The 14,796-nt window shown below is 53.1% G+C and overlaps 1 pseudogene; it reads left to right on the top strand.

Moving 5' to 3' along the window:
* The first annotated feature begins 668 nt into the window (after positions 1–668).
* LOC134729124 (double homeobox protein 4-like) lies at positions 669–7,392 on the top strand (annotated as a pseudogene).
* Positions 7,393–14,796: the final 7,404 nt, after the last annotated feature.

Raw genomic sequence — 14,796 nt, 5'->3', positions numbered from 1 at the left:
TGCCGCACACGGGAATCCATCGTCAGGCCATCACGCCGGGGAGGCATCTTCTCTCTGGGGCTCGCTCTGGTCTCCTACGTGGAAATGAACGAGAGTCACACTCCTGCGTGTGTGAGAATGTCCCAGCAACGGCAACAGCCCCAGGCACTGCCTCCTTCACGGAGAGAGGCCCTGGAACACTCCAGACTCCCACGGAGGTTAAGTTCCCCACTCCCCTCCACCCTCCCAGGCTGGTTTCTCACTGCTGAAGACGTGTGGGAGCCCAGAGAGCGGCTTCCAGTTCCCGCAGAATTCCTGGAGAGGTAGGGAGAGCCAGCCCCCGAAACGAGCCCCGCTCACCCCTTCTCCCTCACCCCCTTCCTCTTCGTCTCTCCGGTCCCACCACCACAATCACCACGCCCTCCCACCCACCCCACCACCGCCCGGCCGCAGGCCTCCACGCCCTGGGGCCCTTCTGGTGTGGGGCGTGCTGTCCAAGGGCTCACCGCCATTCATGAATGGGTGGAGCCTGCCTGCCTGCGGGCCTTTATAAGAGCCACTGGCTGGCTGTCCGGGCAGGCCTCCTGGCTGCAACTGCCACATTGCACAGGCCGGCTGAGGATCACGGGAGCCCGCCAGCATCTCTCTGATGGAGACCATCCGTGAAATTCTGGCCGGGGCTCCACACAATGGCCCTCCCGACACCTTCGGATGGCACCCTCCCCACACAAGCCCGGGGACGGGGATGGCGAAGGAGACTCCTTTGGACCCCGAATCAAAGTGAGACCCTGCGAGCCTGCTTTGAGCATAACCCGTACCCAGGCATTGCCACCAGAGAATGGCTGGCCCAGGCCATTCGCATTCGGGAGCCCTGGGTCTAGATTTGGTTTCATAATGAGAGGTCATGCCAGCTGAGGCAGCAACGGCGGGAATCTTGGCCCTGGCCCGGGAGACGCGGCCCACAAGAAGCCAGGAGAAAGCTGACTGCCGTCACCAGATCCCAGACCGCCCTGCTCCTCCGAGCCTTTGAGAAGGATCGTTTTCCAGGCATCACCGCCAGGGAAGAGCTGGCCAGAGAGGCAGTTCTCCCGGAGTCCAGGATTCAGATCTGGTTTCAGAATCGAAGGGCCAGGCACCCGGGACAGGCTGGCAGGGTGAACACGCAGGCAGGCGGCCTGTGCAACGCGACACCTGGCGGGTGTCACCCTGCTCCTTTGTAGGTCGCCATCACCCACACCGGCGCATGGGTAACGGGGCTTCCCATACCCCACGTGCCATGTGCGCCTGGGGCTCTCCCACAGCAGGCTTTCGTGAGCCAGGGCGGGAGGGCCATCCCCGTGCTCCAGCCCAGCCAGGCCGCGCCGGCCAAGGGGATCTCCCAACCTGCCCCAGCATGGGGGGATTTTGCCTACGCCACCCCGGCTCTTCCGGAAGGGGCGCTCTCCCACCCTCAGGCTCCTCGGTGGCCTCCGCACCCGGGCAAAAGCCAGGAGGACTGGGCCCCGCAGCGCGATGGCCTGCCGGGCTCTTGCGCGGTGGGACAACATGGGTCCGCTCAAGCGGGGCCACAGGGCCAAGGTGTCCTTGCGCCACCCACGTCCCAGGGGAGTCCATGGTGGGACTGGGGCCAGGTTCCCCAGGTCGCCAGGGCGGCATGGGAACCCGAAGCCAGGGCAGCTCCACCTCGCCAGCCCGCCCCCCCTGAGGCCTCCGCGCCACAGGGGCAGATGCAAGGCATCCCGGCGCCCTCCCAGGTGCTCCAGGACCCTGGGCTCTCATCTGCACTCCCCTCCGGCCTGCTGCTGGATGAGCTCCTGGCGATCCCGGAGTTTCAGCAGCAGTCACAACCTTTCCTAGAAACGGAGGCCCCGGGGGAGCTGGAGGCCTTGGAAGAGGCTGCCTCGCTGGAAGCATCCCTCATCGAGGAAGAATAGCGGGCTCTGCTGGAGGAGATTCAGGACGCGGGGTTGGGACAGGGTCGGGTCGGGGCAGGGCGGTGGCCTCTCTTTCGCGGGGAACACCTGGCTGGTTATGGAGGGGCGAGTCTTCCCCCCACCCCCTATGCGGGGCTGACCGGCCTGCGATTTCTGCCTTCTAGGTCTAAGCCCGGTGAGAGACTCCACCCAGCGGAGAACTGCCATTCTTTCCTTGGCATCCCGGGGATCACACAGCCGGCCCAGGTACCAGCATTTGGGCCACTTACTGTGCACGTGTGGGTTTGCAGGCAGCCGCTTGGGCTGTGGGAGCAGCCCCGGCAGAGCTCTCATGCCTTTCCAACACCACACCCCCGCCTGACCACTCCCTCCCCACCCCCACCTCCCACCCCCGGAAAATGCCTCCTCCCCTGGGCTGGGTGGAGACCCCCGTCCCGCGAAACACCGGGCCCGCGCAGCGTCCAGGCCTGACACCCCTCCGGTGGCTCGCCTCCTCTATACCTCCGCGCCACCATCGCCGGCCCGCCCGTGACCCTGCAGCCTCCCAGCTGCCACCTTTGGACAGCATGGCGGCGGAATGCAGACCTCTAGCTCTCTTTGCCAGGCTCCTCACAAGACCTGCGCTCATTGCGCACCCCGTCTGATGTGCAAGGGAGCCCGCTGGCCTCTCTGTGCCCATGACCATCGGTGAAATTCCAGCTGAGGCTCTCCCAACACCTTCCGATGCTCTTTAGTCAAAGCCTGGAGAATAGTTACATCTCCTGGATGATCAGTTCAGAAATATGTCGCAATGCCCCCTCCCTGCGGAGCCTAGAGAAGATTTGCATCATTTGGGTGATCAATGCAGAGATATATCACAATGGACCCTGTGCATAAAGCCTGGAAATGATTTACATCACCTCTGTGATCAGTGCATAAGCATGTCAGAAATCCCCAGTAGGCTGAACCTAGAGAAGGGTTACATCACTTAGGTGATCAGTGTAGAGATAAGTGAAAATTCCCGTGTAGACAGAGCCAAGACATGTGTTACATCACCTAGTGATCAGTGCAGGGATAAGTCGTAAAGCCTCCTGTAGGCAGAGTGTAGACAAGTGTTTCCTCCTGGGGTGATCATTGCAGAGATATGTCATAAAACCCTTTTAGCAGAACCTTGACAAGGGTTACATCACCTGTTTGATCAGTAGAAATGAATATCACAAAGCCCCCTGTAGGCAAAGCCCAGACCATTGTTACATCACCTGGGTGAGCAGTGGAGAGATCTGTAACAATGCCCCTGTAGGCAGAGCTTAGAAAAATGTTACATCACCTGGGTGATCAGTGCAGAGATATGTCAAAACGCTCCTGTAGGCTGAACCTAGACAGGAGTTACATAACCCAGGTAATCAGTGCAGAGATATGTGAGAATTCCCGTGTAGGCAGAGCCTAGACAAGTGTTATATCAGCTAGGTTATCAGTGCAGGTATAAGTCATAAAGCCTCCTGTAGGCAGAGCGTAAACCAGAGTTCCCTTCCCTGGGTGATCAGTGCAGAGATGTGTCACAAAACCGCTGTAGACAGAGCCTAGACAAGAGTTTCATCACTTGGTTGATCAGTTCAGGGATGTGTCACAATATCCATGTAGGCAGATCTAAGACAAGAGTCCATAACCTGGGTGATCAGTGAAGAAATATATACCAATGTCCCCTGTAGGCAGTGCCTAGACAAGAGTTGCATCAACTCAGAGATCAGTGCATAGATATGTCACAAACCATTCTGTAGGCAAAACCCATACAAGGCTTACATCACCTAGGTGATCAGTGCAGTGATATGTCACAAAAATCCCTGCAGACAGAGCCTAGAAAAGAGTTACATCACCTGGGTGATCAGTACAGATATTTGACAGAATGCCCCCATAGACAGAGCCTAGACAAGACTTCCATCCCCTGGGTGATCAGTGCAGAGATATGTCACAAATCCCTCTCTAGGCAGAGTATAGAGAAGAGTCCCATCACCTGGGTGATCAGTGCACAGATATTTCACAACGTCCCCTGAAGGTAGAGAGTGGACAAGAGTTATATAACCTAGGTGATCTGTGCAGAGTTATGTCAAAACGCCCTTGTAGGCAGAGCCTAGATAAATGTTACATCACCTGGGTGATCAGTGCAGAGATATGTAACAATACCCCCTGTAGGTGGAGCCTTGACAAGAGTTACATCATCTGGGTAATCAGTGCAGAGATACCTCACAATACCCCCTGTAGGTGGAGCGTAGACAAGAGTGACATCACCTGGGTGATCAGTACAGAAATATGTCACAAAGCCCCTGAAGGCAGAGCCTAAACAGGAGATACATCACCTGGTTGATCAGTGCAGAAATATGTAACAAAGCCCCTGTAGGCCGAGCCTAGACAAGAATTACACCTCCTGGGTGATCAGTGCAAAGATATGTCACAAAGCCCCCTGTAGACAAATCCCAGAAAATTGTAACATCACCTGGGTGATCAGAGGAGACATGTGTCACAATTCCCCTTTAGGCGCAGCTTAGACAAGCGTTACATCACATGAGTGATCAGTGCAGAGATATGTCACAATGCCCTCATAGGCAGATCCAAGACAAGAGTCCGTCACCTGGGTGCTCAGTGCAAAAATATGCCACAATGCAGCCAGTAGGCAGGTATAGACAAGAGTTACATCACCTGCGCGATCACTGCAGAGATATGTCACAACGCAACTGTAGGCAGAGCCTAGACAAGAATCCCATCACCTGGGTGATCAGTACAGAGTTATGTCACAATGCCCCCTTTTGGCAGAGCCTAGACAACGGTTACATCACCTGGGTGATCAGTGCAGAGATGTGTCACAGGACCCCTGTAGTCAGAGCCTACACGAGAGTTACATCAACTGTGTGATCAGTGCAGTGACATTTCACAATGTCCCGGTAGCCATATCCATGAAATAATTGACATCACCTGGGTGATCAGTGCGGAGATTTGTCACAATATCTACAGTAGGCAGAGCCTAGACAAGAGTCACATCACCTGGGTGATCAAGGCAGAGATATGTCACAAAGCACCCTGTAAGCTGAGCCTTGACAAGAGTTGCATCACCTCAGTGATCAGTGCAGAGATATGTCTCATTGCCCCTGTCGGCGAAGCCTATACAAGAGTTACATGATCTCGGTGATCAGTGCAGTGATATGTTAAAATGCCCCTGTAGGCAGAGGCTAGATAAGTGTTACATCACCTGGGTGATCAGTGCAGAGATATGTCACAAAGCCCCCTGTAGGCAGAGCATAGAGAAGAGTTGCATCACCTGGGTGATCAAAAAAATGCCTGTTGACAGAACCTAGAAAAGAGTTACATCACCTGGGTGATCAGTGCAGATATTTGACACAATGCCGCCATACACAGAGCCTAGAAAAGATTTCCATCACCTGGGTGATCAGTGCAGACATATGTCACAAATCCCCCTCTAGGCAGAGTATAGAGAAGAGTCCCATCACCTGGGTGATCAGTGTAGAGATATTTCACGATGTCCCCTGTAGGCAGAGAGTGGACAAGAGTTACATAACCTAGGTGATCTGTGCAGAGCTATGTCAAAACGCCCCAGTAGGCAGAGCTTAGATAAATGTTACATCACCTGGGTGATCAGTGCAGAGATACGTCACAATACACCCTGTAGGTGGAGCCTAGACAAGAGTTACATAACCTGGGTATTCAGTGCAGAGATACGTCAAAATACCCTCTGTAGGCAGAGCCAAAACAAGGATACATCTCCTGGATGATCAGTGCAGAAATATGTCACAAAGCCCCTGTAGGCAGAGCCTAGACAAGAGTTACATCTCCTGGGTGATCAGTGCAAAGATATGTCAGAAAGCCCCCTGTAGACAAATCCCAGAAAATTGTTACATCACCTAGGTGATCAGTGGAGATATGTGTCACAATTCCCCTTTAGGCGCAGCTTAGACAAGCGTTAAATCACATGAGTGAACAGTGCAGAGATATGTCACTATGCCCCCATACGCAGATCCAAGACAAGAGTCCATCACCTGGATGATCAGTGCAGAAATGTGCCACAATGCCGCCAGTAGGCAGTTATAGACAGTAGGTAATGCACAGTCAGGCGGCCTGTGCAACGCGGCACCCGGAGGGTGTCACCCTGCTCCCTCCTGGGTCGCCTTCGCCCACACCGGCGCGTGGGGAATGGGGCTTCCCGCACCCCACGTGCCCTGCGCACCTTGGGCTCTCCCACGAGTGGCTTTCGTGTGCCAGGGAGCGACGGGTGTCCCCATGCTCCAGCCCAGCCAGGCGGCGCCGGCAGAGGGGATCTCCCAACATGCCCCAGCACGCCGGGATTTTGCCTACACCTCCCCGGCTCCTCCGGAAGGGGCGCTCTCACACTCTCAGGCTCCTCGGTGGCCTCCGCACCCGGGCAGAAGCCGGGAGGCCTGGGACGCGCAGCGCAACAGCCTGCTGGGCCCTTGCGCAGTGGGACAATCTGGGCCTGCTCAAGCGGTGCCACAGGGCCAAGGTATGCTTCTGCCATTCTCGTCCCAGGGGAGTCCGTGGTGGGGCTGGGGCCGGGGTCCACAGGTCGCCAGGGCGGCGTGGGAACCCCAAGCTGGGGCAGCTCCACCTCGCCAGCCAGCGCCCCCGGAGGCCTCCGTGCGGCAGGGGCACATGAAAGTCATCCCGGCGCCCTCACAGGTGCTCCAGGAGCCGGGGCGCTCGTCTGGACTCTCCTCCGGCCTGCTACTGGATGAACTCCTGGAGAGCCCGGAGTTTCTGCAGCAGGCACAACTTTTCCTAGATACGGAGGCCCCAGGGGAGATGCAGGCCTTGGAAGAGGCCGCCTCGCTGGTAGCACCCCTCAGCGAGGAAGAATACCGGGCTCTGTTGGAGGAGATTTAGGACGTGGGGTTTGGACGGGGTCGGGTCGGGGCAGGGCGATGGCCTCTCTTTCGTGGGGAACACATGGCTGGCTATGGAGCTGCGTGTCTTCTCCCCGATCCCTCCACCGGGCTTACCGGCCTGGGATTCCTGACTTCTAGGCCTAGGCCCGGTGAGAGACCCCACACAGCGTAGAACTGCCATTCTTTTCTGGGCATCCCGGGGATCCCAGAGCCAGCCCAGTTACCAGCAGTTGGGCTGCCTACTGCGCAAGCACAGGTTTGCCGGCAGCCGCCTGGGATGTGGGAGCAGCCTGGGCAGAGCTCTCATGCCTTTCCACCACCCCACTCGAGCCTGACAGTCCCCTCCCCACCCCCACCCCCTAACCCCGGGAAATGCATCCTCCCCTGGGCTGGGTGGAGACCCCCATCCAGCAAAACACTGGGCCCGCACAGCGTCCAGGCCTGACATCACTCCCGTGACTCGCCTCCTCTGCACCTCCACGTCACCGACGACGGCCCGCCAGTCGCCCTGCAGCCTGCCAGCTGCCACCATGGACCGCCTGGCGGTGGAACACAGACCTCTAGTTCTCTTTGCCGGCCTCCTGGGTTGACCTGCACTCATCGCGCACACTGGCTGATGTGCAAGACAGCCAGCTGGCCTCTCTGTGCCCTTGTCCGTCCGTGAAATTCCGACTGAGTCTCTCCCAACACCTTCTGAAGCTCTTTAGTCAAAGCCTGGAGAATAGTTACATCTCCTGGATGATCAGTTCAGAAATATGTCACAATGCCATTTCCTTGGGGAGCCTAGAGAAGATTTGCATCACTTGGGTGATCAGTGCAGAGATATATCACAATGTCCCCTGTACAAAAACCTGGAGATTATTTACAACACCTCAGTGATCACTGTATAGGGATGTCAGAAATCCCCAGTAGGCTGAACCTAGACAAGTGTTACATCACTTAGGTGATCAGTATACACATATGTGAAAATTCCCCTGTAGACAGAGCCTAGACGAGTGTTGCATCACCTAGTGATCACTGCAGGGATAAGTCGTAAAGCCTTCTGTAGGCAGAGTGTAGACAAGTGTTTCCTCCCTGGGCTAATCAGTGCAGAGATATGTCACAAAGCCCCTGTAAGCAGAACCTTGACAAGGGTTACATCACCTCTTTGATCAGTGGAAATGAATATCACAAAGCCCCCTGTAGGCAAAGCCCAGACAATTGTTACATCACCAGGGTGAGCAGTGGAGAGATCTGTCACAATGCCCCTGTAGGCAGAGCTTAGACAAGGGTTACATCACCTGGGTAATCAGTGCACAGATATGTCAAAACGCTCCTGTAGGCTTAACATAGACAGGAGTTACATCACATGGGTGATCAATGCAGAGATATGTGAGAATTCCCGTGTAGGCAGAGCCTAGACAAGGGTTACATCATCTAGGTTATCAGTGCAGGTATAAGTTATAAAGCCTCCTGTAGGCAGAGTGTAGACAAGAGCTCCCACAGTGGAGATATCTGTCACAATTCCCCTTTAGGCGCAGCTTAGACAAGCGTTACATCACCCCAGGGTAATCAGTGCAGAGATGTGTCACAAAGCCCCTGTAGGCAGAGCCTCGACAAGAGTTTCATCACTTCGTTGATTAGTTCAGAGATGTGTCACAATGTCCATGTATTCAGATCTAAGACAACAGTCCATCACCTGGGTGATCAGTGCAGAGATATGTACCAATGTCCACTGTAGGCAGTGCCTAGAAAAGAGTTGCATCACCTCAGAGAACAGTGCATAGATATGTCACAAAGACTTCTGTACGCAAAGACCATGCAAAGCTTACGTCACCTAGGTTATCAGTGCAGTGATATGTCACAAAAATGCCTGTAGACAGAGCCCAGAAAAGAGTTACATCACCTGGGTGATCAGTGCAGATATTTGACACAATGCCCCCATAGACAGAGCCTAGACAAGACTTCCATCATCTGGGTGATAAGTGCAGAGATATGTCACAAATCCCCCTGTAGGCAGAGTATAGAGAAGAGTCCCATAACCTGGGTGATCAGTGCAGAGATATTTCACAATGCCCCCTGTAGGCAGAGAGTTGACAAGAGTTACATAACCTAGGTGATGTGTGCAGAGCTATGTCAAAACGCCCATGTAGGCAGAGCCAAGGTAAATGTTACATCATCTGGGTGATCAGTGCAGAGATAGGTCACAATACCCCTTGTAGGTGGAGCCTAGACAAGAGTTACATCATCTGGGTGATCAGTGCAGAGATGTGTCACAAAGCCCCTGTAGGAGGAGCCTAAACAGGAGTTACATCTCCTGGGTGATCAGTGAAGAAATATGTCACAAAGCCCCTGTAGACCGAGCCTAGACAAGAGTTACATCTAGTGGGTGATCAGTGCAACGATATGTCACAAAGCCCCCTATACACAATCCCAGAAATTGGTTACATCACCTGGGTGACCAATGGAGATATCTGTCACAACTCCCCTTTAGGTGCAGCTTAGACAAGCGTTACATCACATGAGTGATCAGTGCAGAGATATATCACTATGTCCCCATAGGCAGATCCAAGACAAAAGTCCATCAGCTGGGTGATCAGTGCAGAAATATGCCACAATGCCACCAGTAGGCAGATATAGACAAGAGTTACATCACCTGCGTGATCATTGCAGAGATATGTCACAATTCCCCTGTAGGCAGAGACTAGACAAGTGTCGCATCACCTGGGTGATCAGTGCAGAGTTATGTCACAATGTCCCCTTTTGGCAGAGCCTAGACAATGGTTACATCACCTGGGTGATCAGTGCAGGCAAGTGTCACAGGTCCCCTGTAGCCAGAGCCTAGACAAGAGGTACATCAGCTGTGTGATCAGTGCAGCGACATGTCACAATGTCCCTGTAGCCATATCGTTGACAAAAGGGACTTCACCTGGGTGATCAGTGTGGAGATATGTCACAATGTCTCCAGGAGGCAGAGCCTAGACAAGAGTTACATCACCTGGGTGATCAGGGCAGAGATATGTCACAATGTCACTGTGGGCAGAGCCTAGACAAGGGTTACATGACCTAGGTGATCAGTGCAGAGATACATCGCAATGCCCCTGTAGGCAGAGCCTTGACATGTGGTGTATCACCTGGGTGATCATTGCAGGGTTATGTCACAAAGCACCCTGTAGGCAGATCCTAGAGAAGAGTTATATCACCTGGGTGATCAGTGCAGAGATATGTCACAAAGCCCCCATACACAGAGCCTAGACAAGAGTCCCATCACCTGGGTGATCAGTGCAGAAATATGTCACAATGCCCCCATAGGCAGATCCAACACAAGAGTTACATCACCTGGGTGATAAGTGTAGGGACATGTCACAATGCCCCCATAGGCAGAGCCTAGACAAGTGTCCCATCACCTGGGTGATCATTGCAGAGATATGTCACAAAGCCCCTGTAGGCAGAGCCTAGACAAGTATTACATCACTTTGTTGATCAGTTCAGAGATGTGTCATGCTGACTGTTTGCTCCCGGAGCTCTGCGGTCACCCGGAAACATGCAGGGAAGGGTGTAAGACCGGTATGACGCCTATGCTCTCCTTGCCAGTTTCCAAACCGGCCACACTGCAGACTCCCCATGTTTCCGCACACGGGAATCCGTCATCAGGCCATCACCCCTGGGAGATATTTTGTCTCTGGGGTCTCACTCTGGTCTCCTACGGGGAAGCCTAGACAATAGTTACATCACTTGGGTGATCAGTGGCGAGATCTCTCACAATTCCCCTGTAGGCAGAGCTTATAGAACAGTTACATCACCTGGGTGATCAGTGCAGAAATATATCACAATGCCCCCTTAGGCAGAGCCTAGATAAAAGCCCCATCACCTGGGTGATCAGTGCAGAGATGCGTCACAATACACCCTGTAGGAGGAGCCTAGACAAGAATTACATCACCTGGGTGATCAGTGCAGAGATACGTCACAATACCCCCTGTAGGTGTAGCCTAGAGAAGACTCACATCTCCTGGGTGATCACTGCAAAGATATGTCACAAAGTCCCTGTAGAAAAATCCCAGAAAATTGTTACATCACCTCGGTGTTTAGTGGAGATATCTGTCAAAATTCCCCTTCAGGCGCAGCTTAGACAAGCATTATATCACATGACTGATCAGTGCAGAGGTATGTCACTATGCCCCCATAGGCAGATCCATGAAAAGAGTCCATCACCTGGGTGATCAGTGCAGAAATATGCCACAATGCCGCCAGTAGGCAGATATAGACAAGAGTTACATCACCTGCGTGATCACTGCAGAGATATGTCACAATGCCCCTGTAGGCACAGCCTAGAGAAGAGTCCCATCACCTGGGTGATCAGTGCAGAGTTATGTCACAATGCCCCCTTTTGGCAGAGCCTAGAGAAGGGTTACATCACCTGGGTGAACCGTGCAGAGATGTGTCACAAGCCCCCTGTAGCCAGAGCCGAGAAAAGGGTTACATCAGCTGTGTGATCAGTGCAGTGACATGTCACAATGTCCCTGTAGACACATCCTTGACAAAAGTGACATCACCTGGGTGATAAGTGCGGAGATATGTCACAATGTCTCCAGTAGGCAGAGCCTAGACAAGAGTTACATCACCTGGGTGATCAGGGGAGAGATAAGTCACAATGCCCACTGTAAGCAGATCCCAGACAAGAGTTGCATCAGCTCGGTGATCAGTGCAGAGATATTTCTCAATGCCCCCTGTCGGCAAAGCCTATACAAGAGTTACATCATCTGGGTGATCAGTGCAGTGATATGTTAAAATGCCCCTGTAGGCAGAGCCTAGACAAGAGTTACATCACCTGGGTGATCACTGCAGAGATATCTCAAAATACCCCCTGTAAGCAGTGCCTAGACAATAGTTACATCACCTGTGTGATCAGTGAAGAGATATGTCATAAATCCCACTGTAGGCAAAGCCTAGACAAGTTTTACATCACCTCAGCGATCAGTGCAGAGATATGTCCCAATGTCCCTCTAGGCAGAGCTTAGGCAAGAGTCACATCTCCTTGGGGATCAGTGCAGAGATAAGTCACAATGCCCCCATAGGCAGAGCCTAGACAACAGTTATTTAACCCGGGTGATCCTTGCAATGTGATGTCACAACGCCCTATTTTGGCAGAGCCTAGAAAAGAGTTACATCACCTTGGTGATCAGTGCAGAGATATGTCACAATGCCCCCTGTAGGCAGAGCGTAGAGAAGAATTGCATCACCTGGGTGATCAGTGCAGAGATATGTCACAATGTCCCGTGTAGGCAGAGCATAGAAAAGAGTTGCATCACCTGGGTGATCAGTGCAGAGATATGTCTCAATGTCCCCTGTAGGCAAAGCCTAGGCAAGAGTTACATCACCTTTGTCAGCAGTTCAGGGATATGTGGAAAAGCCCCTGTAGGTAGAGCACAGACAACAGTTACATCTCCTAGTTGATCAGTGCAGAAATATTTCAAAATACCCCCTGTAGGCAGATCTTAGAGAAGAGTTGAAACACCTGGGAGATCAGTGCAGAGATATTTCACAATGCCCCCTTTGCACAGAGGGTAGACAACACTTACATCACCTAGGTGATCAGTGCAGAGATTTGTGAACTTTCCCTGTAGGCAGTGCTTATAAAAGTGTAACATCACCTAAGTGATCAGTGCAGAGATATATCACAAATCTCCTGTAGGCAGACCTTAGATTAGTTACATCACCTGGGATATCAGTGCAAAGCTATGTCACAAAGCCCCGTGTAGGCAAAGCCTAGAAAATTGTTACATCACTTGGATGATCAGTGGAGAGATCTCTCACAATTTCCTTGTAGGCAGAGATTATACAACATTTGCATCACCTGGGTGATCAGTGCAGCGATATGTCACAATGCCCCCATAGGCAGATCCAAGACAAAAGTCAGTCACTTGGGTGATCAGTGCAGAAATATGTCACAATGCTCCCTTAGGCAGAGCCTAGACAAATGCCCCATCACCTGGATGATCAGTGCAGAGTTCTATCACAAACTCCCTTAAGGCAGATCTTAGACAAGAGTTACATCACTCGGATGATCAGTGCAGAGATATGTCACAATGCCACTGTAGGCAGAGCCTAGACAAGAGTTACATGACCTAGGTGATCAGTGCAGAGATACATGGCAATGTCCCTGTAGGCAGAGCCTTGACAAGTGGTACATCACCTGGGTGATTATTGCAGGGATATGTCATAAAGCACACTGTAGGCAGATCCTAGAGGAGAGTGATATCACCTGGGTGGTCAGTGCAGGGATATGTCACAAACCCACTGTAGGCAGAGGCTTGCCAAGAGTTATACCACCTGGGTGATCAGTGTAGTGATATGTCACAATGCCATGTAGCCAGAGCATATATTAAAGTTACAGCACCTGGGAGATCAGTGTAGAGATATGTCACAATGTCCCCAGTACACAGAGACCAGGCAAGAGTTGGATCACCTTGGGATCAGTGCAGAGATATGTCTCAATCCCCCTGTGGGCACAGCCTAGACAAGAGTTACAACACCTCAGTTAACAGTGCAGAGATATGTCACAATGCCATGTAGCCAGAGCCTAGACTAAAGTTATAGTACCTGGGAGATCAGTGCAGAGATATGTCACAATGTCCCCAGTAGGCAGAGACCAGGCAAGAGTTGGATCACCTCTGGAAAGGTGATGTAACTCTTGCCTAGGCTTTGCCTACAGGGGACATTGTGACATATCTCTGCACTGATCACCCAGGTGATGCAACTCTTCCCTAGGCTTTGCCTACAGGGGACATTGTGACATATCTCTGCACTGATCACCCAGGTAATGCAACTCTTCTCTATGCTCTGCCTATAGGGGGCATTGTGACATATCTCTGCACTGATGACCCAGGTGATGTAACTTTTTTCTAGTCTCTGCCTACAGAGGGTGTTGTGACATCACTCTTCACGGATCACCCGGGTTATGTAACTCTTGTCTAGGCTCTGCCTGTGGGGGCATTGTGACTTATCTCTGCACTGATCACCCAGGAGGTGTGACCCTTGTCTAAGTTCTGCCTAGAGGGACATTGGGATATATCTCTTCACTGATCGCTGAGGTGATGTAAAACTTGTCTAGGCTCTGCTTACAGGGGGTATTGTGAGATATCCCTGCAGTGATCACCCAGGTGATGTAACTCTTGTCTAGGCTCTGCCTACAGGGCATTTTAACATATCACTGCACTGGTCACCGAGATGATGTAACTCTTGTATAGACTTCGCCAACAGGGGGCATTGAGACATATCTCTGCACTGATCACCGAGGTGATGCAACTCTTGTCTGGGATCTGCTTACAGGGGGCACTGTGACATATGTCTGCCCTGATCACCCATGTGATATAACTCTTGTCTAGGCTCTGCATACTGGAGACATTGTGACATATCTCCGCACTGATCACCCAGGAAGCCGGCAAAGAGAGCTAGAGGTCTGTGTTCCGCCGCCAGGCGCTCCATGGTGGCAACAGGGAGGCTGCAAGGGTACGGGCGGGCCGTCGACGGTGGAGCAGCGGCACAGAGGAGGCGAGCCGCCGGAGGGATGTCAGGCCTGTACGCTGCGCGGGCCCTGTGTTTGGCGTGACTGTGGTCCTCACCCAACCCAGGGGACGACTCATTTTCCTGGGGTGGGTGTGGGGGTGGGGCGGGGGTGGTCAGGCGAGGGTGGGGTGGTGGAAAGGCATGAGAGCTCTGCCCGGGCTGCTCCCACAGCCCAGGTGGCTGCCCACAATCCCTCGCGTGCGCAGTAGGCGACCCACTTTTAGTGCCTGGGCCGTCTCTGTGGTCCCTGGGATGCCCGGGAAAGAATGGCAGTTCTCCACTGTGTGGAGTCTCTCACCGGGCCTAGACCAACAAGTCAGGAATCCCAGTCCAGTCAGCCTGGTGCAGGGGGCGAGGGGAAGACACACCCCTCCATTGCCAGCCAGGTGTTCCCCACGAAAGAGAGGCCACCGCCCTGCCCCGACCCGACCCTGTCCCAACCCCGCGTC

This window comes from Pan paniscus, chromosome 16, assembly GCF_029289425.2.
Source record: "Pan paniscus chromosome 16, NHGRI_mPanPan1-v2.0_pri, whole genome shotgun sequence".
Lineage (NCBI taxonomy): Eukaryota > Metazoa > Chordata > Mammalia > Primates > Hominidae > Pan > Pan paniscus.
This window is presented reverse-complemented; position numbering and strand designations above follow the sequence as displayed.